The 26885-nt window shown below is 35.6% G+C and overlaps 1 long non-coding RNA gene across 2 annotated transcripts in view; it reads right to left on the reverse strand.

Annotated features, from left to right (window-relative positions):
• Positions 1-279: 279 nt before the first annotated feature.
• LOC143267206 (uncharacterized) overlaps positions 280-26885 on the reverse strand; it is an 81067-nt gene continuing 54461 nt past the window's right edge. For both annotated transcript variants that reach the window (XR_013042125.1, XR_013042124.1), the window contains exon 3: positions 280-562. This is a non-coding gene — a long non-coding RNA (uncharacterized LOC143267206). The remainder of the gene's footprint in view (positions 563-26885) is intronic.

Here is a 26885-nt window from a genome sequence, read left to right on the forward strand (position 1 = left end):
TTTAGTTTATGTTTAAAATGTTTTACATTGGTATAGACTTTAGTTTATTGATACAAGTTTAAATTTAATTTTGTTATACTGTATATATATTTCTATTCTCGTTTGAGGTATTATGTTTATGTAACTCATTTAGATTAGAATGGATAATTAAATAGATTAATAATCTATGATAATCATACTTATAACCAGGTTAGTTAAGTCTTCTAGGTATACATAGATATATTTCAGATAGATAAGTAATCTTCAAATACTTCAAAGACCTACAGAATAAGACATTTAAAATATTTTTAAAAATTTAGACATTCTGGACAGTGAGACATGTCTGCTCCTGACAGCACCAGATTTACTTCAGAGAGGAGGATGGGCATCAAAGACACTCCATATGGAGTTTATCTTCACCTTGGCAAAAATAGTCATTTGGGCAAGAAATTGTGCTTGTCTGAACTGCTTGTTCGACTGGACATGCAGGACCCATAGGAAGGTGACCACTGAACTTTGCTTAACAAAATGGTCCTTCAGGTTCCTTCTTCACAGAGAAAACTGCCAGACATTCTACAGGACACTGGAAAAAAATGGCTGAGAGTCTCTAGGCCTATGGGCTGAAAACAGATGCCCCAACTTTACAAAGGAACATGAGGTGACTGTCCAGGCTGCCAGCTATCTCTGTCTACCCTTCAAGACTCCCGAAAGTTGCTTGCATCCTTTTCCCATTTCTCAGGTAGTATTATATCCTTCTGAGGTCTTTTATGTGGTTGAAGACTAGATAGTTGTAATTTCCTCAGTTATGATAAAAGATGGGTTAGCTATAAAACCTTAGACTCACAAATATAAGATAGATAGGATATCTTCTTTAATATTGTAACTGTAATTCTTGCTTGATAATTTTTTGTTATATGTAATTTTACTATGAAAGTTAAAACCTATCTTTTTGAAAAAAAAAAGAAAAGGGGAAGTGCTGTGGATATCGTTCTGTATAAATAAAACACTGATTTGTCAGTAGCTAGGCAGGAAGTTTAGGTGGGACAAGGAGAGAGGAGAATTCTGGGAAGTAGAAGGCTCAGGGAGGAAACACTGCCAGCTGCCACCATGACAAGCCACATGTCAAGATGCCGGTAATCCACAAGCCATGTGGCAAGGTAGAGATTGATAGAAATGGGTTAATTTAAGATATAAGAACAGTTAGCAAGAAGCCTGCCACGGCCATATAGTTTGTAAATAATATAAGCATCTGCGTATTTATTTTATAAGTGGGCTCCAGGACTGGCGGGACTTGGCGGTAACTGGAGAGAAATTCTCCAGCTACACTCTGAGCTTTGTGAAAAAGAATTTTTAAAACATTAACATGTTCAATGACCTACTGTCACAGGCAAGGAAAATCTAGAAAACAATTCAGAGAATGACAAGGATGCTGTCAGCCTTTTCTGTGGTGTTATATACAGTTAACAAGACCTCGTGGATTATAAGCAATATGACTTTCCTTTTAAAAATTCTGGAGATTAAAAAGTCATAAAGACTTCAGAATCTTGGTACATTTATGTCTCCTTCAACACATGGAATTTAATGCTGCCTCTCCACATGGCATAGATCATGTTGGACACAAAGTCTCTTTTATTTACACAAATCCTAAAATGAGGGCTTTACTTCAATGACTATCATTGCAAAATGACCAAATATTATAATATTATATCATTTAAGACTAAAATTTAATGTATAAATTTTAGTGGAATATATTCAAACATAACATTGAACAAGTGGTTCTTTAAACTTCATATAATTTACCTAGGAAATGCATTAATTTCTATTCAAATATGTACAAGGTTTGTGAACACAATTTAGGTTACCTTACTAGAATATTATAGCCTTTTTATGTAATTGTAAGGATAATCAAAGATTATCTATAAATTACACAGGAAATGAAATAAGAAGTGAATAAAGGTGAAAACAAATTAGTGTATATAAAATAAAATAATAAGGGGGGAAGATAACCTGAAACTACAAGATGTAAAACCACCAATGAAAATGAAGATAATCTTATGCATTCTACCAGTAATTGATTTTCATATGAGGGAATTAAAACCCTTGATAAAATGGAATTGCTTACTTGAATGGGTAAGAAAAAAAGATAGAGGTAGTTAGATGATTTCTTCACAACATCCATTTGGGAGTCAATCAAATACATAGATTGACAATGGACTGATCAGAAAATATTCCATGCTAATTTCACTCCAAATTAATTAAGTTAGCATTTATACCATAAACATGGCATTTTCCATAAACAGGACATTTTTAGCAACCACTCTAAGGATCAAGGAAGAAGAAACAGAACAGTCAAATTTGGGGAAGACCTGTAAACTGCTGTTTTACCCTGCATCTCATAATCATACAATGATGACCTCAGAGCAGCTACAGTAACATTCACTGGTCCTTTCCAAGGTCAGATCTTTTATCACTAGAGAACAGATGGGAAAAGAGTCACATGATCTTATACCTCTCTAATGAAATGCTAGATACTGATAGATTCTGAGGGAGAGTAGTCACTGTCTTCAGTGGTTTTACCCATAGGTGAGCTGACTAGGCTGATTCTCTAATTTTCTAAATTCCAAATAAATGGTAATATAGACATTGGGTAAATTCAGTGTCTCATAAAGCAAAACAAAGGTACACAAATGTGTGAAAGAAGCCTTTCTAGATATGGGGAATTGATAGTGATTGGAGAGAGGTAAGAAAGTAGAGCATGGTGAAGAGAATAAGCAGAATGCACTAGATACTTCTATGCAATTCTCAGATAAGAAATTTGCTAAAAATTAAAATTAAACAAGAAGTTAAGTAGTGCAATTCAATACATTGAGAAAAATGAAGAACAAATACCTGTACAAACTAAACTACTGAAGATAAAGCATTTCACAATAGGGGTCGTGCTTCAATAAAGGAGGAAACAACAGTCTATCAACATAATCCTGTAGAGGGTAGCTGTTCCAGCTTTGACCTGGAAGTACTATCCCCATTGAGGCTTCCGGTAACTGTCACACCTACAAGGCAGGTCCGAGAGAGGGGTGCTTAAGACCCGAGATCCAGATGTGCAGGATCTCTTGGTTCCTGCACCCTGGATGCTGAAAGTACACTGAGCAGAGTTCTCCAGAGAACACTGCTGGACTGTGCTCCACTTCTCCCGGACCCTGTAGCCTATCCCTTTATTTGTAAGTTACCCCACAAAATAAACCTTTGTTTTAACTACGTGAAGTGGCCTTAATACTTCCATCAGTATCTGGTGCTCATGTGAGGCAAATTCCAAAGGCCTGGGTGGCTTCCACCCTCAGACTCCTCTGTGACTGCTGTGGCATGCTTTCCACACTTACACACTTCCCCTTTTCTTTTTTTCCAAAAAAAAAAAAGAAAGAAAGAAAGAAAGAAAGAAAGAAAGAAAGAAAGAAAGAAAGAAAGAAAGAAAGAAAGAAAGAAAAAAAAGGTGCCCAATATGGGGTAAGAATTTCTACCTAAAACCTAAGAAAGAAGATTCTAAAATGGAGCTAAAAAACAGCTTCAAGTTGTCTCTCTCAATTTAGTGACAGCCTGCAGACTTGAGCCACTATATGGCAGATTTGTGGTCATGCAGTATGCTGCATGGTAGATGTGGCTTATTCTACTAAGAAAAAAAAAAAGAAAAGAAAAGAAAAAAGAAACAAAAGTTTAGTGGGCTACATGCTGCTTTGATAGAGTTATAGACCCACTGCCTCCCAGAGCTCAGCAGTGAGAATGTTTCCCCCAAAGCTGCAGATGTAGTTCCACCATGGGCAAAAGCTGAGGTGGGTGGAGCCAGCAGCGACAGCTGTCAGTTCAGTCCTAGAATGCTGCACTCTAAAGTAACAGATTCACAATAAGACAGATTCAGATGTGATAAAACGTGTGCAAAAATGTATGTAGGCTTAGAAGAGACAAAAGAAAAGTAATATAGGCAGTTATATAAAGAAATGGTTTTAAAAAATAAAGTCTTTAAAGAAAAAGTAAAAGTAATATAAAAAATAAGCCATGTAAAGATGGATATCACACAGAGAATCTGGATTGTGTTGTCCTTGGGATTTTTAACTGCAGAAAGACATTTGATTGTAAAGACTGCTCATTAAACCAATATGTATATATTTTTTTATTTTTCTCTATTAAGAAACTTTCTACACACTGTAAATACTACCCACAGTTCCCATCTTCTCTTTCCTCCCACCCTCAGCCCTTCCTCCCAAGCCACCCCACATCCCCACATCCCCCAAAATCAAGGTCTCCAATGGGGAATCAGCAGAGCCAAGCACATTGAGCCTGGGCAGGTCTAAGCCTCTCCCCACTGCACCAAGGCTGTGCAAGGCATCACACCACCAGCACTGGTCCCCTAAAAGCCTGCCCATGCACCAGGGATGGATGCTGATCTCCCTGTCTGGGTGCCCCCCAAACAGTTCTAGCCAAACAACCATCTTTCTTATCCAGAGGGCCTTTTCCAGTCTCATGGTGGATCCACAGCCACTAGTCTACAGTTCATGGGCTTCCACTAGTGAGGCTGGTCATCTCTGCATGTTTTCCCATCATGATCTCAATGTCCCCGCCTGCAGAATCCCTCCTCTCTCTCATCCATTAGATTCCTGGATGGGCTATAGACCTTAACAGAGAATTCTCAACAGAAGAATCTTAAAGGGCTGAAAGACAATTAGGTAATTGCTCAACATCCTTAGTCATCAGGGAAATGCAAATCAAAACAACTCTGAGATACCATCTTACACCTGTCAGAATGGCTAAGATGGAAAACACTGATGACAGCTTATGTTGAAGAGGATTTGGAGCAAGGGGAACACTCCTCCACTGCTGGTGGGAATGCAAACTTGTATAGCCACTCTAGAAATAAGTATGGCAGTTTCTCAGAAAGTTGAGAATAAGTCTTCTTGAAGACCCAGCTATACCACTCTTGAGCATATACTAAAGGAATGGTTAATCTTAACACAAGGATACATGCTCAACTATGTTCATATCAGCATTGTTTGTAATAGTCAGAACCTGGAAACAACCTAGAAGACATTTCAAATGAAGAATGGATAAATAAAATATGGCACATATACACAATGGAGTCCTACTTAGCAGTAAAAAAAAAAAACAATGATATTATGAAATTTGCAGACAAATAGATGGAACTAGAAAATATCATCCTGAATGAGTTAACCCAGACTCAGAAGGACAAACATAGTATGTACTCACCAATATGTATATTTTAAAGGTATCTTGATTTCCAAATTTGGATCTAAGGATATGTTGCTTTGGAAAGAAGGCCCTGTTTTTTTTTTTTTTTTCAACAGAAAGCAAGAGACTATGGATTTGTTCCAGATTAAGATACATCAGGTTTGACCAGTCAAAACCCCATGAAAGTTCTCCAATGACACCACGGCCCAGATGATCCGACATCCAGAATGGTTTCAAGGAAACTGACTCAGACAATACAGTCTCACAGACTACCCCCTAATCCTAATATTTTCTTTGTGTCCCCATAAGATACAGCACCCTCATCTAGCAGGAAGCAGTATGAGAAGCCATAACCAAATTCCTAAAAATACCAAGCTGGCTTTGGAGATGGAATTAGCTCACTCCTTCTTTAAATCCAGGCATATTGCCAAAAAAAAAGAAGGTTGAGATATTCTTTTGTCCCATATCAGAAGAGCCTTCTGGTGTGGGAGAGAAGAAAAAATATTTTTAATTTAAGGCAGGTTGATTATTAATGCAATCTCTTTCTAAAGAAGAAAAGGGTATAGTTTAGATATGATAGAATGAAAGGATAGATTAATGAGCCTATCTTTTAAAGAGCAACAACTTGTTTAAAAATGTTTTACATTGCTATAAATTTTAGTTTATTGATACAAATTTGAAGTTAATTTTGTTATATACTCTCATTCTCTCATTTGAGGTATTATGTTTGTATAGCTCATTTGAAACTGAAAATGTCTAATTAAGAAATACAGATTAATAAATATTTTTCTATGATAGTCAAACTTACAGTCATGTTAAGTTTTCTAGGTATACTTAAATATAATTCAATTAGGTAGGTAATCTTTAAACACTTCAAAGACCTACAGTATATGACATTTAAAATGTTTAAATAATTTAAACTTTCTGGACAGTGAGACATGTCTGTTCCTGGCAGCATGAATTTACTTCAGAGAGGAGGATGGGCACTGAAGACACTCTATATGAAGTTTATCTTCTTCTTGGCAAAAATAGTCACTTGGGCGAGAAATTGTTCTTGCCTAGACTGCTTCATTGACTGGACATGCAGAACCCATAGAAAGGTGAACACTGAACTTTGCTTGGCAAAATGGTCCTTCAGGTTCCTGCTTTTCACAGGAAACTGCCAGACATTCTACAGGACACAGAAAGAAGTGACTGAGAGACTCTAGGCCTGTGGGCTGAAGACAGATGCCCCAAATTTACAAAGGAACTCTTGATGACGGTCCAGGCTGCCAGCTGTCTCTGTCTACTTTCGCAAGACTCTCAAAAGTTGCTTGCATCCTTCTCCTGTTTCTCAGATAATGTTATATCCTTCTGAAATCTTTCTTTAATGTAGTTGAAGATTAGATAGTTATAATTTCCTTAGTTATGATAAAAGATAAGTTAGATATGAAACCTTAGACTCACAAATATAGGATAGATATGATATCTTCTTTAACTTTGCCAAATAAAATAGACTAGATATTATAACTCTAATTCTTGCTTAATAATTGTTTTATTATATGTAATTTTACTATATGAAAGTTAAAACCTTCCTTTTTGGAAAAAAGAAAAGGGAAAGCTTTTTGGATATATGTATTCAGTGCATGTGTTCTGATTGGTTAATAAACAAAGTGCCAATTGGCCAGTAGCCAGGCAGGAAGTGTAGGTGCGACAAAGAGAGAAGAAGATTCTGGGAACAGGAGGGATGAGTCAGGAAACACCACCAGCAGCTGCCATGAGAAGCAACATGTAAAGATACCAGTAAGCCATGAGCCATGTGGCAAGGTATAGATTTATAGAAATGGGTTAATTTAAGATGTAAGATCTAGCTAGCAAGAAGCTTGAGCTATTAGGCCATACAGTTTGTAAATAATATAAGTGTCTGTGTTTTTATTTGGGTCTGCATGGCTGCAGACCCAGGCATGACTGGAGATAACTCCAGATACATAATCCCATACTTAAGATCACATCTTGACCAAAGTCAAAATGCTTGGATTCTTATATTAAAATATAAAAGCTTGTTTTTCTACTTTGTGACTTCTATTTAACATTTTAGAGATTATAGATAATTTCCAAGAAAATTAAATGTAATATAACAAATTTGATGGAAAAGATATCATATTAACAACTAAAACAATTCTATAAGAAAATTGTCAAATAAAATTAACAGATTAATTGCATTTTCAAAATATATTGTTTTACTATAAAACAGAAACAAAAGCAGTTGTGTTTTTATGTACTAACAAGGAAAAATTGCAAAACAAAATTTCAAAATACAAAACTACATTTGCAATGTATGTAGAAGAATCACATACCTGGGTATAAGATTAAGTAAATTTAAATGTGCACTGAATACTACATAATTGTGTAAAAAATACAAGACACAAATATAGCATATGCTTTATCACATTAGATTAGGTAATTACTTGTTAACTACAATATGAAAAAGACAGACAACAAAAGAAAACATATGCAAATAAGACTCTAATTTAAAAAGACGTTTGTTGCAGGAAAATTATTTGGACTAGAATAAATAATCTAAGGAATATAAATAAACATTTTCTAATAATATATCTCAAGAGGTAAATATTCAAGTTACATAAAGAGCCAAAAAACTTTGAAATGGAGTTTGGAATGGGAGAACATTGTAGAAGAGAGAATACAGAGAAGGATAAATAACATTACACACTTTTAAATCAGTGTCATCGAAACCTATTAGAATAGAACTTTCCTAAAATATATATGTACATACATAAGTATATTTTAGGTTAAGCTACCTGATAATGGAACAAAAATTCTGACACAGGAGTAAAAACCCAGTATGAGGAATGGATTACTTCTTTTGTAATTATGAGCCAGTAAGGTCACATAGACCCACAAATATTACAGGCTATTTCTAATATTCGTGGTTTCCCTCAAGACTTGTAAGTAAGACTCTACATCAGTTTATGACTCTATATACTTCAGTTCTGGAACAGATAAAACTCAAGCTGTTAATGGTACATCCCTACTACCCAGTAGTGATAGTGTTAAATATATCATGCATACTACTGGAAGAATAAAGTAACCATTGATCTTACCTGGATGTGAACAATGCAGGTTGTAATAATGATCTGCTGGCAAAAGATAACCATTGGTTCAAAGTGGCAGAAATGAAATAAGGGAGACCAAATACCTTCTGGTTGCATTTAAGATCTGCTCCATAAGATAAAATCTATAGTTGACATCAATATTTTGCCCAGAACCCAAGACTAGATAAGTCAAAGGCCCTATGGGAATACTTATTACTGATAATCTACTAAATGGACATAGTATTAAACTGACTTAATGTCTTACTGCTATATCCATAAATGAATGAATGATGATTAACCCAGAGTCCATAAAACCTGGCCAAGGTGTAGAGAAAAAGAGACTTCAGGAAGCTTAGTCCTAAATGGAAGCATCTAAGGCATACTTCCTCCAGTGTGCACTATTGGATGCTTTGCCAACAATAAGGTCATGGTAGCTGTAGGATTATTGAGAGTATGTGTGGGTGCTCTACTCTATTCCATGACCCATGGATCTATTAATAGGAAAGTCCCATGTTCTTTCTGTTACTGTAGTTCTGTAATATAAATGGAAAAAAGTGATGCATCCAGGATTTTTGTTGTTGTTATTATTATTAATGATGTTCAAGGTTGTTTTAACTACTATGGGACTTTTTATTTCCATGGAAAATTTAATGTTGTTTGATTAATTTCTTCAAAGAAGTGTATATATCTGTGTTACTTCTTCCTTGAAGATCAGAAACAATTCTTTGGTAAGTCCATCTAGACCTAAGATTTCTCCAGTTGGAGATTTTTGATTATTGCTTCTGACTCACTGGATATTATGGATATATTTAAAATATTCAAATATTTAAATATATAAATGAATAGAAGTTCATCTATATATCTAGGATATATTTAAAATATTTCATCATTATCTATATGTCTAGAAATTCATCCATTTATTTTTAGCTATTCCAGTTTCATGGAATATAGATATTTAAAGTATTTCCTTATGATTTTGACATTCCTTGGTGTCTTCTGTAATTTTTCCCTTTGCAATTCTAATTTTATCAGTTTGGATCCTATGTTTCTTTAGATTAAATTGGGGAGAAGTGTGTCAATGTTATTAATCTTTTCAAAGAAACAACTCTAGGATTCACTGCTTCTTTTTTTTCTTTTCATTCCTATTTAATTATTATCAGTAATGATTTTGATTATTTCTTCTCATCTCTATTTTGGAGGTGTCATTATTTTCCCATTGTTTTCTGTTGCACCATTGTTATTAATATGATTTTCTCAAATTAGACTTACCTTGCATCCTAATATGTGCTCAGTTTTGGAAAAGTCCTGTGGGTGCTGATAAGTTTCTTTATTCTTTATCACCTGATTGGAATATTCATTGCATATTTGCTAATTTGTTAGATCCAATTACCCTGGCCCTCCTATCTTTCTCTCCTCCTTTTCTAGGTATGCAGTTTCTCTGATCTTTCTAAATTTGTCTCTTCTTTTACCTGATCTGCTTTTACTTAGATATATACATATATATGTATTTGCATAATACAGATTAATACAATGTATATACAGTTAGTTCATATATATATATATATATATATATATATATATATATATATATATCCACAAATAGAGATACTTATATGTACAATCTGTTATTTATTTTTGGCATTCTTAAAAATTACCAATATCAATACTCATAAAGTCAGGAAATACAATAAGCGTTCACAAGACAGACACAGGCGTAGTTCTAATTATGGAGGCTTGCTGCCTTGGTTTCACTGAGAGAATATCATTATATGACATTTACTATTCATAATAATTAATGGAATAGTATTTCAAATACAAAAGATATTTGGTAGAAACTAAACACTTTCTCAATGTTAGGTTTACTTTTAAAATATTTAGTAAAAAAAAAAACCTTTGGTTTCATACTTTAGCAAAATCAGGAACACTGGACATAAATTATATGTTTTACTCATATAATTTAAAAACAAATAGGACAATAAGAATAGAATTGTTATAACTGTGATCTAAGAGAAAGTTGGCATTTGATAGCCTACAGAAAATATTTGTTCTTTTATACACAAACATCTTTTTCTCGTCAAATATATACTATTACTTAAACTTGTGCTGCCAGATTTGATGTCAGCTTTTGTGATCTTATAGTTAAGATTCACAAAGGAGGGTTTTGTGTATTTCTAGGATCTTTGCATTTGAAAGTTTGGGGTGTAGGAAGTAAAAATACATGTTTTGACAACATGTACTTATTCACTAGAAAATTCAGTAAATTCGTATCTGGAGAGTATAAGTAACCAAAAGTAAGTGGTGTGATAGTTGTAAAAGCAGTATTTTAATCAAATCATCGAAATGTATGACAGGATATGGTACTACTGCTGCTTACTTGTAAATTATGTTGTGGTAAGAATCATGAAGAAAAATTACAGACCATACATGCTTAGAGGAAGTTGGGGATGGCATCTGGAATTATCTCTGAGTGAAGCTATTATTCCAACATTCATAATATGATCTCTATAACAGACCAGAGAATCTTTAATAACAAGTTTAGCAAGCAAGTTACAGAAGAAATAATATTAATGAATATTGTAATGTTCTAAAACTTTAAAAAATAGAATTACTTTTGAGCATAATCACAAACAGTTCAAAAAACTTCAAGAGCTTCATTCTACTAGTAAAATATTTAGGCAGGACAAAAAAAATGAGACACATTAGTGCAGTCATGTCCCAGAATCCTAGAAGATATGAGGTTCATTAAAGCATAAATTCTCATATGCAACATGGAGTAATCTGTGCTGTTTACTGTGAAGCAAGGGGATTCTCCCTAAATACTGTGGGGCCACAATAAAGGATTTTTTTCACTCATGGCTAAAGTTTAATTGTGATAAAATTTAGATACTTGAATAAAATGCAGCTTTATTAAAATTGTCCTGGAATTCCATAGAAATGTGAGACCTGAGAGCCAGAGAACACAATTTACCATGAAGATGAACACCAGAAATTAATGGAAATGAAGCCAAGCCTGAAATTAGATAAGTCAGAAAATAGAACATTTCAACCTTGTGTGGCAAAGAGAGATCTATGACAAGAATATAGATGTAATCTCCAAAATTACTGCTACAATCTATTTAGTCTAATAAGATATTGTTTCTTCTTTATACCAAAAGCATAATAACATTACAAGAAGACAAAAGTAGGTTTTGCCAGTACACTTTATTTAAAAGTATTCATCTAGTTAAGTTATAAACAAGAAAGGCTAGATATGGTATGGATCTTAATTCAAAAATGATATCCATTTCTCTCATATTTTCTTAGTCTATCTGAATTATAGGAAGACCCATCATCAATTTTTCAAAAGAACCTCTATGATGGATATCTTTGCAACTGTAAGCAAGCACCACTTCATTCAATATTGACTTGTTACTTATATGTCAATAATGTTAACACATATATATATTCTAATATATTTAAATTTTTATTATATATTTGTTGAAAGAAATTTTTATTTAGATCAACATTTTTTATTTAGAGCTTCATATTTAGTATACTTTTATGTTGTAGAAATAAGCATAACTTAAATAACTAGATTAAAAAATTTAGACTCTGGCAATTCCCTCAGGCAGACAACCCCTGCCCAACCACAGGCCATGTCTGCCAGAAGCCCTATCCCCAGCTCCCCAGACAGCCTCTGCCCTGTCCAAACACAGGCACCACATAACACATATCAGAAGACACGGTAGTTCCCACTCTCTTGTGCCCTCTTCCAAAAGATTCCCCAACCCTCCTCCCCTCACCCTTGCCATATTCCAGCTCCCAACTTAGGCAGAGACTCCCTGCTGGGCCAGAGGCCACACTGGCCACCAGAACTCGAGGTTCTGGCCACTTCCTTCCCTCTCTTGGTGCCTCCACTTTGAACACCCTCCCTAATCCACCCTCTCCTCTCTTTTCCCTGTATCAGTCTCCAACTCTGGAGGAGTTCCCCTGGGGATCAGAGGCCAAGCAGGCTGCCAGAACTCCAGGTAGGCAGAACTTGCCTGCCTGCAGAACTCCTCTACACTTTTGATGACCCCCCACAATATTCCAATTCTACTTCCCCTCCCCACCATATCCAAGCTCCTACCTTGGCAGAGAACCCCTGCTCTACAAGAGATCAAGCCTGCCAGCAGAAGTCCAGTCTCCAACTTGGGCAGATACTCCCTGCACAAGCATAGGGCACATAGTCCAGAAGACAAGAGAGAAAACAGAAACCAAGGGGGGAAAAAAAAACCACCCATCCAATGAAGATGAACCTAGAAATTGGCATGTGGACCTCTAATCAACTCAATCCCCGATACATAGATTCCAGCTTCAAAACACAATACACAACAACTAAGGCAATATTTCACCACCAGAACCGTTATCCTATTACAGCATCTCTGAATATCCCAACATAGCTAAAGCATAAGAAAAAACACCTTAAAACCAACATTATGAAGATCATAGAGTATTGTCATTTTTTAAATGATTGCTGCCTTTTAAGCCACAGCTGTCTGAATCAGCAACTGCAATTCCACCACTACCAACAGCAGTTAGGCCACAAGGGCCATAGCCAGAAGGAAATTTGTTCCCTCTGGCTCTAACTCTTGCAAAGCTATGAAGGGAACTTAACTAAACCTCTCTAAGTAACTCAAAATTCAATAGTTAAGGTAGATTTTTGCTCTTCAGGGAGGCTGAATAGCAAGCAGCTCACCTCTGCTCCTTGCTCATGTTCTCCAAAAAGCCCTTGTTCTCCTCTTTCTTGGCCCTCCTTATAAACCCTTTTCCACCTGGCTCCTCCCTACCACTTCCTGTCAGCTAGTTGCTGACTCCGGACCACAAGTGAATTTTATTTATTTCAAGGTGTATTATTTTTGTTTATGGTCTGGAATGTTTGTCTAATGATGCAAAGATGCTGTATTCTATGAGCTAGTTGCCTTGAAGCTGTTCTAGATGTTGTATCATCTGGACACCTCTCGGGGGTCTTTCTTGATCAAACCATATTAGCCTGGAAGCAATCCATAGGTTCTCATCTTTTGTGGAAACAAAAGCAGAACCTCTTTTCCAAAGCAACATATCCTTAGATATAAATTTTGAAGTCAAGATACCTTAAAATGTACATATTGATTTTACTCAGCAGTTTTTACAAACAAATATCTCTCTGCAGTTAAAAATCCCAAAGACAATATAATCCAAACTCTCTGTGTGATTTCCATGGCTTATTTTTTTTATAATACTTTTACTTTGTCTTTAAAGACTGTATTTTTTTTAACTTTCTATTTCTTTATATAACTGTCTATCCTCCTTTTCCTCAATCTTCCAAGCATACGTGAATGTTTAGACATAATGTAAACCATTTAAGGTTTATTTCATCTGAATCTGTCTTTTTGTGAATCTAGCTTTAAACTGCAGAATGACTAGAACTGAAATGGCAGCTTTGGCTGCTGGCTTTGCCCACCTCAGTGTTCCAACATGGCAGAATTATTTTACCGCCAACTCTGGGGGAACCATGTTCATTGCTGACTCTGCCAAGCAGTGGGTCAGTGGGTCTATGCTTATATTCAGCAGCATGTAGCCCGTAGCCTAAAACCTTTTTTTTTTTTTTTTTTTTTTTTTTTTTTGTCTGTTCTAGCAAAAGCTAAATCTACCACGCAGCATACTGCATGGCTTGGAGATGCTTCTGTGCATCATGGTGGGAATATGCCATGCTGTAGCACCAGTATGTATGCCATTAACCCACCACAACCTGGGGACATGTCACTGTACCTGGGCCTGCCATGAACAACGTGAAAGAGGAAAGTGCTCTTAACAACATTTATAATCTCTTCTTAAGCGCTCTCAGGTTTTAGTTGGAAGCTCTTGCCACCATGTCTGGGCACCATTTGTAGTCAGAAATTTTCCTGTATCCCTCCTGGCCCACAGTCAGTAAAATCTCTCCCACATGCATCCCTCAAGTTAACACATAGAGGTATAATATTATTTATAACTGCTCAGCCATTGGCTCAGGCTTATTACTTACTAGCTCTTACACTTAAATTAACCCATAACTCTTATCTATGTTTAGCCACGTTGCTTGGTAACTTTTCTCAGTTTTACCTTGACATCTTGCTTCCTCCATGTCTGGCTGGCAATTCTTGACTCAGCCCTTCCTCTTCCCAGAATTAACTTCATCTGTTCACCCCATCTACACTTCCTGCCTGGCTACTGGCCAATCAGCATTTTATTAAACCAGTGTACAAAAGCATTATCCACAGCAGTACAATACCTTAAATAAGAATAGAAATTAATATGCAAAAAATATGTTGGAACAAAGATAATCCTAAATTTTGTATCAATACACACAAATCCTTTAAGCAAGAGTAGAAACATATATACAGTGTAAAAAACTTTACATTTGCACCAATATTCTATATTCCCCTAAATGATAACAAACATCCATAGACCACCAAATAACGAAAAGCCACCGACACTCCCCAATCCTTGGGAATGTTGGCATAGTTCTCTCCATATTTCTTCCTGCTGTCTGTAGACGAAGTAACTTTAGGGCCCCAGAAAAAAATTTTTGAGATAATGACCAAGTCCTAGTAAGACCAGCAGTAACATTTGCAAATAGAGATCACCTCTCAAGTCTCAGGAGGTCTCAACTGATCAAACATGATCTACATTAATCCTGAAAGAATCCAGAGCCACTCATCTCCTGTGCGGACAAAACTCCAAAGCATTTTTTATTTCCATTTGAAAAATATATTTTGTGACTTTTCAAAAGTTAAGGCATTCCTAAAGTATCTAGATTGGTTCAAATTAGTAGTCCAGTTCACAATCCTATATCTTTTAGCAGCTGTTGTTTGCCTAAAAACAATAAAATAAAATTAGTACAATAACATATAGGATCCAGATTCTCTGTATATTTCCCATCTTATGTGGCCTATTTTTTAATATTACCTTACATCTGTCTTTAAAGACTTTTATAAACTATTCTTTTTTTTCTATGACTATACCTTTTTCCTTTCTTAAGTCTACATACATTGTTAAACACACTGTAACCTGTTTAGCGTTTTTGTTTGTTTGTTTGTTTTTTGTTTTTGTTTTTGTTTTTTCCATCTGGACCTCTTTTACTGCGTATCTTTTAGCCTTTTTGGCCATTTGAGCAAAACTTTAAACTGCTAACCTATACTTGAATCCTCCACATGTGGCTCTCAGCTGGCTCTGCCCACTTCTCAGGTAGTGAAAACCGAGCCTGGAACTCACAGCCAGATGGTCAGAGGTTTGCCTGACCAGGAACTGAAGTCAACCTTCCTGGAACTCTAGAATGCTAATGCAGCACTGCAACAAGTGTTTTTACTTAGTTTTTTGTTCCTACTGAGCATACTAGCTGCCCAAGGGCTCAGTGACCTGCAGAAACTGTCCGTCTGAAACTCTTAAAGGAGCCGAATCCCTCTTTTGCTGTTTAGCTTTCTCAGGCTCTAGATGGATATTCAAGCCCTAAGTTGCTACAGCATTTTCTTGTTGTTTTTTCACTCTTTTGGGTAAGGAGCCACTACCCAGCTCTCAAACAAATTGCACTCAGAGGCTTATTTTTACTTACGAATGCCCAGCCTTAGCTAGGCTTGGTTTCTAGCCAGCTTTTCTTAGCTAACCCATCTGTCTTCTGCCTCTGGGCTGTTCCCATTCTCTAACTTCTGTAAATCTTAATTTTATTCCATGGCTTGCTGTGTAGCTGGGTGGCTGGCTTCTTGAGTCCTTCTCCTTCTCTGACTCCTAGATCCTCCCTTCTTCCCAGATTTCTCCTCCTATATATTCTCTCTGCCCGCCAGTTATACCTATCCTTTCTCCTGCCTTGCTATTGGTGGTTCTTTATTAGACCATCAGCTATTTTACACAGGCACAGTAAGACAGCTTCACAGAGTTAAACAAATGCAAAATAAACAAAAGTAATACACTGTAAATATTCTACTACAATGAGGTCCTAAAAGAAGAAGTAAATAAATCTCTTAAAAGAACTGAGGAAAAAACAAATGAACAATTGGAGGAAATAACTAAATTCCTTAAAGAAACCCAAAAAAGCCAAGGGGGGAAAAAACGATGAAGGAAACAAATACAATTGTTCACAATCTGAATATGGGAGGGAATTGTAGAAATGGTAAGTCTAAATAAGCAAACAGGAACTACAGAGACAAACAGGTTCAATAGAACAAGAGATAGAACAGGTGTTGGAGATATAATAGAAGAAAGAGATATGTTGGTTTAAGAAAATATTAAATATAAAAAATTCCTGATATAAAACGTCCAGGAAATCTGGGACACTATGAAAAGACCAAACCTAAGAAGAAAGGGAAAGAAGAAGAATCCAAGCTCAAAGGCATAGAAACTACTTTCAACAAAATCATAGAAGAAACATTTCCTAATCTAAAGGAGGTTATGTCTGTAAAGGACAAGAAACATACCAAACACAAAATATGTTGGAAAAGAAAAGAAAGTTCACTTTCCACATGTTAAAAAAAAAGTCTATGAAAAGATTCCTGATGACATACTGTTATACTCAGAGATCCATGCCTAGTTCAACTGTCATCAGAGAGGCTTCCTCCAGCCCCTAATGGGAGCAGAAGCTGAGTCCCACTGCCAAACATTGGGCAAAGACTGGGGAACCCGGCAGAAGAGGGAGAAAAGGCATTTTAGGGGACAGAGTGGTTGAGGAAACCAGGAGAAGATGGCCCACAGAATCAACTTAGCACGAATCACAGGGCCTCAGAGACTGAAGCAGCAACTGGAGAGTCTGCACGTGTCTTAGCTAGATACTCTGAGTATAGGTTGTGGTTGTTCAGCGTGTTTTTTTTTTTTTTTTTTTTTTTTTTTTTTTTTAGGGACATCTAATAGTGGGAATGAAGAGTGTCACTGATTCCCTTGCCTTCTCTTGGGACTGTTTCCCTCCTACTGGGTTGCTTCTTCTACAATTGATATGAGAGTTTGTGCCTAATCTTATTGCATCTTTTCTTTGTGTTTGGTTTATATTACTGGAAGGCCTGCTCTTCTCTGAATGTAAATGGACAGTGAGTGAATCTGGAGCAGAGAGAAGGTGGGGGGTCACTAGGGGAGTGGAGGGGGAAGGGGCTGCAGTGGGGATATATTATGGGAGAGAAAAATAAATTTAAAAATATTTAAAATGTGCAGTTTCAGTTGATAATTATATTTGTCCAAAACAGTCATCTGTGACAATCAAAGGGTCAATATGCCATTTTTTTTCCGTTGGTATTGGGATTTTGTGTGTGTGTGTATTTGTATGAGTTTGTTTATGGACACAACATATACATGTGTGTCCACATATGTGTGCTTGTTGTGCCTGCCTGTGTATTAATATGTGGCAGTCAGATGAGGCCCTTAGGTATTTTCCTCTAATGTGCTGTGGCTAATTTTCTTTTCTTGAAAACTGTCTCTCAGTTAACCTGGGACATATTGTTCCACATAAGCACACTAGGCAGCAGGGCCCTGCCTTTGCTCCTGCCAAAGCTGCATTGAAACCAAGGTTGATCTACACCTCACTCAAGACAATTACTTAGTTCACTGAGTCATCTGCTTAGTCCTCATTTTTATGTAAATATTATAATAATGTGATATTATTGACATCTCAAGATTTTCTTCCAGTTACCAGCCCCCATGGAAAATATCGAATGTCCATACAAATATGATACATAAACTCGGTCTGACCCCTGGTGCAGCAGCAGTTTTCAGATGAAGTTGTCTTCTCATATAATTGCATGGTGAACATGCAAATATTGAGCTTGCCGCTCTAGCCACACCGACTTGTTCTTTTTTTATATTATTATTTTATATGTATGGGTGTTTTGCTCTCACGTATGAATGGGCACTTGGTGTGTCCATTGCTTGTAGACACCAGAGGAAGTTGCTGGATGCCCTGGAATTTTAGTACTGAGGACTGTGAGCCATCGTTGGGGTGGAGAGAATGGAATTCAGGTGCTCTTAACCACTGAGCAGCTGTCCAGCCCTACTTGCTCAAACTCTTATGTAAATACCACTAGACAGTAGATAATTCGTTCTTAATTATGGCAAAAATTTATCTAGAGTATCCTAGAATTTCAAACCCATCTTTTTGAGTCCTGGAATATTTAGATTATTTATCTATGTATGATACTAAATAAAATATATGTGCAAATTTTAATTTTTAGTAGACTCAAGATATCAAAGTGCATGTTTTCAGCTTCTAAAAGTTTGAAGTGAGCCACTCAGAATATATCAATTATTACATAGCAAAAAGATAACTGAATTAAGTTATTTCAAAATTTCTATTAATAGTATTTTATTTAAATGAAAATTCATTACAGGATGTCAAATTTTTAACTGTTTCTTCTTTCTTATTCTTTAAAAGTAAAATATTTATTACTTTGCTATGATTTGCATATAATTTGTTCTAGCCAAGAACTATTGTGAAATTTAATTGCCAGTGTACTAAGAGTACATTCACTTACATCCTTTATGAAAAATTTGGTTCTAAGGGATGCATCCTTGTAAGGGTATTGTTATTGTTTCTACAATGGCAGCTTACTTCTCTTGAGAGAAAGTTGTCCTTAGATATCCTACTACTTTTGATCCAACTACTCTACACAAGATCACTTTTAATTTTTTAATTCTACCATTCCTGAAAAACTATCATCAGATACAGACACCCAGAGTGACTTCTTAGCCTCTGTGACTCTGAGCTAAATCAACATTCCTTCTTTATAAGTTACTCAAGCTTAGCTGCCTGCTAATGCACCAGATAGCCAACTAAAACTTGCTGTTTCCTGATAAATATCTAGCCATAAAACATAAGCAGAATAGAAGGAAGGAGAACCCTCACAGTACCTTTCCTAGGAGAAACCATTCCATAATACACAATAGACAAATGTGTGTTCAGTTATAGTAGTGAAATAGCGTGATACGACTATACATTATTAGCAACATTACTGCTCCAGAACACAAATGTGTCACAATGTCACTATATTTTCAATAAATTATTTTATTTTCTAATTGTTATCAATGTCTCTAGGCTGTTCAAAGACATTTATTCCAGTATTGTTTTTGTGTAGTTTGTCTTCTGTTGTAACCATTTAGTCATGAAGTACTATCTGTAATGAATGTTATTAAAGTATTGCCCCTTTTTTTTTACCCTAAGGGTACTGATGAATATAGGTGTATAAGTTACTTTTGTGTTGCTGTGAGAAAAAAAAAAAATCCCTCCACCAAAAACAACTTAGGGAAGAAAGAGATTATTTACAATTCTGTAGAGATTAGCATCTTTATCGGCAGGGAGCAGAACAGCAAGTGACACACACATTTGCAGGCCCAGGAAGCTCAGAGCTCACATCTTCCAATGCAAGCAAGAAGCAGAACAGACTGAAATGAAAATAGACGAAGGCGACAGAATTGCAAAGATTAGCCCAGGTGATGTATTTACATGAACAAAGTTGCACCTCCATGTGAAGCCAGACAGAGTCACCAAAGGGGACCTGGGCATTCAACTGTCCTAGTCCATGGCACATTCCCAATCAGTCCACCATGGTATACATTAGGTTTCGCTTCAGCATAGCATAGCAAGAGACCTAAAATGTGGAGGGTAGAGGCATGCATCTATTCATACCTCTTTTGCTTTTCTTTACTGCTGTAAAATGTTCTGATAATTATGGGCTGGATTTATTGTCTTCTGATAATATTCTGCTTTATATTAAAACCCCCACTTTTCCTCAATAATTTTTAAAAACAAAATCTCAGAAGTGCTGCTGATGAGTTACCCTTAGTTTTCCCCTAAAAGAAACTCTCCTGTGGCAGACAGCCATGAGACCCACTATGCCAAGAATCGTGGAAAAGAGCAAGGAAAAAGTGATAAGGCAGGAAGAAGAAAAATCTTTGAAAATTAAATCTAAAATATTATCTAATCACAACACTATAGGGATAGTCAGAAAGATGATTTTTTTTTATCTTATAACTGATATGTAAGTCTCTTGCCTCAAAAAAAAATATTTCAAGCAGATAAAAAAAAATGTCTACTTGAGAACCATAGCTGGAGAAGTCATTTTATCCTTGCATCTGAGAGGTTTAAAATATGAGCAAGCTTAAATGAGAAAGGAGATAAAATTAGAGATATGAGAAAATGAGACAGGAAAGATACACAGGCTATTACCTCTATCAGATCATATTATGGATACTTTATTTTAAGTGAAATTGGTAGTTCTGAAAATGTATAAAGCAAGGAAAGACTATTACTTGCAATTTAAAAGAAGAATTCTGGTTTCATGGTAGAAGGGAACTCTTCCCACTCCTCATTTATACGTGAATACTTTCCCCAGAAGTTGTTATTGGGCTAGTAGTTTTTCAAACTTACACAAAATATACTATTATACAACATACTATTGATGAACCTTAACAAATAATTATTAAATCTTGGAACAAAAGTTTGAATTTCAAATCAAAATACATGTCATTAAATATGAGCAATGTTTATTGCAAGTCAAGAATACACAATGAGCAATAAAAGCCTGTATGAAAATATGTTTATATAACATGAAGCCATGTACAGCAATAAAATAAATCATAGATTCTGAAGAGATGTTCAGTGGGTCAAAACACTAGCTATGCATTTAGAGTATTTGGATTTGATTCTCAGCACCTACATGATATCTAATTCTTGTTTATGTCTCCAGTCCCAGGGAATCTAATGTTTTCTTCTGGTTTCTGAAAACACTAGTTATGCAAGTGGTGAAACACATATGAAGGCAAAACATCCATAAACAAAAACTAAAATGAAACCATATTTAAGTGAAATGAATTATAATAAATCCACAAACTTTTTAAAAAAAAAACCTTAAACTCAAACCCTAGCAATTTAGACAGTCAGACATTTTCTAAAGTCTAAGTCTAAATGCCATATATGACCAGTCTTCTCTCCCCAGCCAAACACATGACTGAACATCTCTTGAAACCAGGCAAAGAAATTCAGATCAGGCTATAGAACTATCCAAGTATAATTGTGGATTTTTCTACTCCTCTGTTCAGTTCTGGTAGGTTTTTGCTTGAAGCAAAAACATCTTCTGCTTTGGGCTGTACAAAACAAAACACTTGACTATTTAATTAGACTATGAATGTCATATCATTACATAATAGCCATAATCATATCTGTTATTATAAACTCCACTCACCTGGATGTGAAAATGTCTAGTCCAGTTTGCATCTTTATTATATCAAATGATTTTCCCTTTTTTTAAAATTTAATTTTAGTTAAATACAGTTTTTTCAAGTAAGTGGTTGGTCCTTATAAATATGATTTTCTTTAATAGGGAGAGTTAGAATCATTCATTTCAAATTTGTACACTCTGAGATCGCATCGCTCTTGCCCTTCAGACAGTCTTTTCTCTGTGTGTGTTTGCATCTGGTCTGTAGTATCCCCAGCACACATGGAGAGATCAGAAAACAACTACCAGAAGTCAGTAGGCTCACCTTCCACTTGTTTTGGGTCAAAGTGTCTTCTTTGTCCCATGCTGGTCTGAATTTCTTTATCTTGTTTCTAGAGATAAAAGGTCATGTGTTCAGTCTCACCTGGCAAGGACCTTTACCCAATAAGACATCTCTTTGGATCCCAGTTAATATATTATTTTTTAAAATATGTCCATTTATCTTTGTTATCCATTTTAATTATAGTTGATGTCTGTGTTCTTCCACTATCCATCTTCATGCAGTGAGAGTTTGCCCTCAGCTCAAAATATGCTGTTTCAAATCTGGTGCAAGATCCTAAAGAAGAATATTAGTATTCATCATTTCAAACATGCGAACTCTTTTACACATATTTAGTGCACATGTGTGTGGTGGTATTGTGTTCCCCAAAATATTGTGTACCCTAATAAACTTATCTGGGGTCAGAGAACAGAAAAGCCACTAGATACTTAGGGTAGGCAGTGGTAGCACATGCCTTTAATCCTACCATTCCAGAGGCAGAAATCCATCTGTTCAAGGATACAGCCTAGCATGGTCACTCATGCCTTTAATCCCAGAAAGTGAGCCTTTAATCCCAGGGAGTGGTGGTAAAAAGCAGAAAGGTATATAAGGCATGAGGACCAGAAACTAGAAGCTTTTAGCTGGTTAAGCTCCAGGCTTTCGAGCAGCAGTTCAGCTGAAAGCCATTGGGATGAGGACACAGAAGCTTCCAGTCTGAGGAAAGAAGACCAGCTGAGAAGTTGGCCAGGTGAGGTTAGCTGTGGCTTGTTCTGTCTCTCTGACCTTCCAGTGTTCACCCCAATAACTGGCTCAGGTTTGATTTTATCAATAAGAACTTCAAGATTCATGCAACACATGTGTGTCTTTATAAGCATGTGGATGTGTGTATCACATGATGTCCATGTAGAGGACAGAGGGCAATTTAGGAGTCAGCCCTTTATTTCTTTTACAATGTGGGTTCCGGGAACAGAACTCAGGTTGTCAGGCTTGGCTGGAAGGAGCTTCAGTGATGAGCTATCTCCTGAGCTCCATCAGTCCTTTTAATGGCTTTTGCCTTTGAGTTATTTTGGAAACACAATTCAGACTGTTAACTTTTTAATTTAAAAGTACAATTGGATGCTTTTGTTGTACTTGGTGGCTCTGTAATCTCTTCCCTGGGAAGGAATAAGAAGGCTACCATTATACCTTTGCTGCTAGCCTGAAAGTCTGATGTAAGGAGATCAAACTTCTTTCTAGGTCTCTAAAATCTCAACTAGAAAATTGCTGTTTTAAACTCAAAGATGTAAACATCATTAACATGATTTCCGGAGCAAAATGAAAATCTAAGTCGATGTTTGTTATAACATGCCCATTTGCCAGTCAGATGGAATCAATGGAGCAGCAGTTATCCAGTATTATTTCATAAAAGGCAAAAGAGCATCTGAGGAGATGACAATTTTAAGTAATTCTTAGAATTTGCAAAATGGATCAGAGTATTTATTGATGATTCAAAGCACAGAATATAATAACCTAAATTGTCAGCTGGAAGGCTCTCAGAGAAATCTTTTCTAAACAACGGGCTGCTGAACTTGGAGACAGCAGTTTATCAGAGATAGGAGTAAGGGAGAGAGACAGAAATCAGAAGTACTAACTGGAAACTTGAATGTCATTTACATAACAGCATATTATGCATTCACACTTCCCACCATGTCTTTATTTAGCGACTACAGGGTAACAGAGTTTGCCTACCATAAGGAAAAAAAATATACTAGTCCCTGATGAAGGATTATGTAATCTCTGGGGAGATAATCAGTATGAATGCCATTAATTTAGATCAAACTTCATTTTACTGACTTGGTAAACCTTTGGGTAAGTGATAGATTACTTTGCTCCATGAAAAGCAGGACTTCTGAATAACAATTTTGTTCTTATTACAACAAGACAACAATTTAATGTAAAGTTGTGTAATTATTTTTTAATTTAAGTAAAATTATAAAGGAAATAAAACATATAAATAATATATAAAAAGAAATAAAACGTATGTAAGTAATGTTTCATTAATTTCAAATTGCTTTTTTCTAATTAGGTCCTCTCTATCTATCTATCTATATATATTTCATCAAAAATGTCATCATAATACACACATACAGATGCAGAGATACACACATGAACTGTGCACACATACAGATATACACATATGCCACACACAGATCTTCACAGATACAAATACACTGCATGCATACTGAAACTCACTTTACCATACATACACATGGGCACATAGATACATACACATACATACACATAGAGATATACCACATACACCATGCTCACACACCTATAGAGATACACACATATGTCCTCCCCAGCCCCTGCACAAAAGCACACATGCATGAGCATATGCACCACACACATATACATACACAGATACACATATGCTTCTTTTACATCCACTGTTCTATTTTTTTTGTAGTCATTGTTTATGTAGTCAAATAACGCTTTGGGGAGACAGTGTGTGCTGTTATGTTTTCTAAGGTTTCTAGAGAAAACACACACTGCAATAAGAATCTGTCAAGAAAAGAACTGTAGGTCAACATCTTACCTGGGGTAGTCAGTTGGTAAAATTGAGAACAGTCCTCGGCTTTGTTTTTACTGAATCGGTTTTATTTTGAAAATTAACAGGATGTATATGGGTTATATATAACTATTGTTTTAGTATGTGCATACATAAATATGTAATTTATATTGTTTCCTTTACCTTCAACACAAGTCGAGGATAGTCTCTGTTTCACTCACTTTGCAGAAACTAAATAAGGTAATACCTGTAGGTCATGTTGCAAAGAGCTTGAAATAGAGTTGATGTTTGTTAAATATTAGAATTATTTTCTTCTATTAGCCAGGTTTACCACATGCTTCAGTAAAATTGAGTGAGGTGTTCACTGTTAAAAAACAAATCAATTAATCATGAACGGAAGAAGGTATATAAGTTGAGGAATATGTAGTTCAAATTCAATTCATTTGATCACATAACATTTGTGATATGCCAAGTTTGCTTGGTGTGTGAGTTATGGTGGCCAGAGTGTTTCAACTTATAATTAGCTATTCTTCCATATTGTTTCTATTTCTAAAATGTTATTTCTTTCTTTATATGATGGACCAAGGTTAATTGCCCTCTTAATCGAATTTAACATCAGCCACATTCCACTGGTGAGCTGCCAGCGACATGTCTTCCAAGGGGCTTGTAGTCATTTAAACTAGAAAGGTAAGGTCAGTACAAAGACCTGGCAGTCAACATGGAATGTAACCTTCACTGGCATTTTTAATACAAGTGTGTGTCTTATAGGAAATATAATGAACTTAACTTTACATGTTTTCTTTTCATTTCAAATAAACAAGTAAGAGTGCAAAACTAGCCTCTATTTCAGGTCACAGATAGAAAGAAAAAAATGTCTTGGGGAAGGAAACTATACTTTACTCTATCTGAATGATGTTAACACACTTAACTGTAACACATAAGAAATATATGATTACCCTATAAACCTAATCTAACACAACATTATTATAAAATTTAGTCTTTACTTAACATATAAAATAATCCCCTCTATCAATCATGAAGACATCAGGCAAAAGACAATGAAGACAAATATTAGGAGTGTTTGTGGGACCAAGCAAAAATGATTAATAAATATTTAGATAAAATATGTACTCATACATGTAATGTATACATGTATATATTAGACATAAATGTAGAAATAGACATAAACATAAACATTGGCATAGACATAGACTCTCATATGTGGAACCAAGAAGCAGCCCAAGGCTGAAGATAAACATTTAACACCGAACTGCATCACTGTAGCTGGACTCCAATATTTCATTTGTCACCTTTACCTGGGTTCTAATATTTGGACAAAGTTTGTTACTTAGTGTTAGTGTTTAAAAAGTTTTCCTATATTCCAATTACCTCTCCCTTTTAGTTTACATTTTAAGTTATATTCAAAATTCAACTTAACCATATGCCTAACACTATGTACAGTTAATTATGATTGGCATTCTATTCCATGCTTTTAAGGCCAGAGATATATTTTAGATAGACAGATGCTCTTCAACTACTTCAGAGTCCTACAGAATATGGCAAGTAAAATATTTTAATAACATAAGGCTTTTCATGAGAGTGAGACATGTCTGCTCCTGGAAGCATCAATTTACTTCAAAAAAGGAGGATGGGAATTGAAGAACCTCCACATGGAGTTTGCTTTCATTGTGGCAAAGTTAGGCACTGGACAAGAAACTTCCCTTGCGTCAACTGCTGACAAATTGCTGTTCAAATTGGACTAGCAGGACACAAAAGAAAGTGACTGTTAAATTCTACCAAGACAATGTAGAACAGTCCTTCTAAATTCCTGCTTCACAGAAAGTCTGCAATAAGGCTGTAGGCTGAAGATGGATGCCTAAAAGTTGCAGAGCAACCTTCAGGGAGTATCCAGGCGGCCAGATGTCTTTGTTGTTTCTAGGGTTTTAGAGGTTGTTTGCCCTTCCTATTTACTCTAGTAAATTTTTTTTTCCTTCTCAGGTCTCTGATGGGGGATTGAAGACTAGATAGTTATACTGTTTTCTTTGTTACCAAATTCAGAAAAGATAAAAAAAAAAGAAATAGAAATACTATAAGGTAGAGAGACAGAAAAGTTTAATGTGTTTGTGTAAGAAAATGTTTTAAAGCCTAAAAGTATATTTTTAGGATATTAATACAAGTTACGATAAAAAATAGTTTAGGTATAAAATGTTGGCTTCATCAAGGTAAGATAGATAATAGAACATTTTCTCCAAATTTGCCAAATATTAATGGGCTGGACCTTTTGAGTATAATTATTAACTGGATAATTATTCTTATTATATATAGTTGTTCTATGTTAGAGTTAAACCCTTTTTTTTACTTAGACAAAAAGGGGAAATGTTGCAGAATATTTGTCTACACTTTGTGAAGGTATTTTGAAGAAATGAATGCCAATAGCTAGGCAGAAGAGACTAGGTGAGACTTCCAGGTAGAGAGAGGAACTCAGGATGAATCTAGGTATTCGAGAAATGCCAGCAAGACATTGAAAAAGTCAGACATTTGGTAAA

Source organism: Peromyscus maniculatus, chromosome 9 (assembly GCF_049852395.1).
Source record: "Peromyscus maniculatus bairdii isolate BWxNUB_F1_BW_parent chromosome 9, HU_Pman_BW_mat_3.1, whole genome shotgun sequence".
NCBI lineage: Eukaryota > Metazoa > Chordata > Mammalia > Rodentia > Cricetidae > Peromyscus > Peromyscus maniculatus.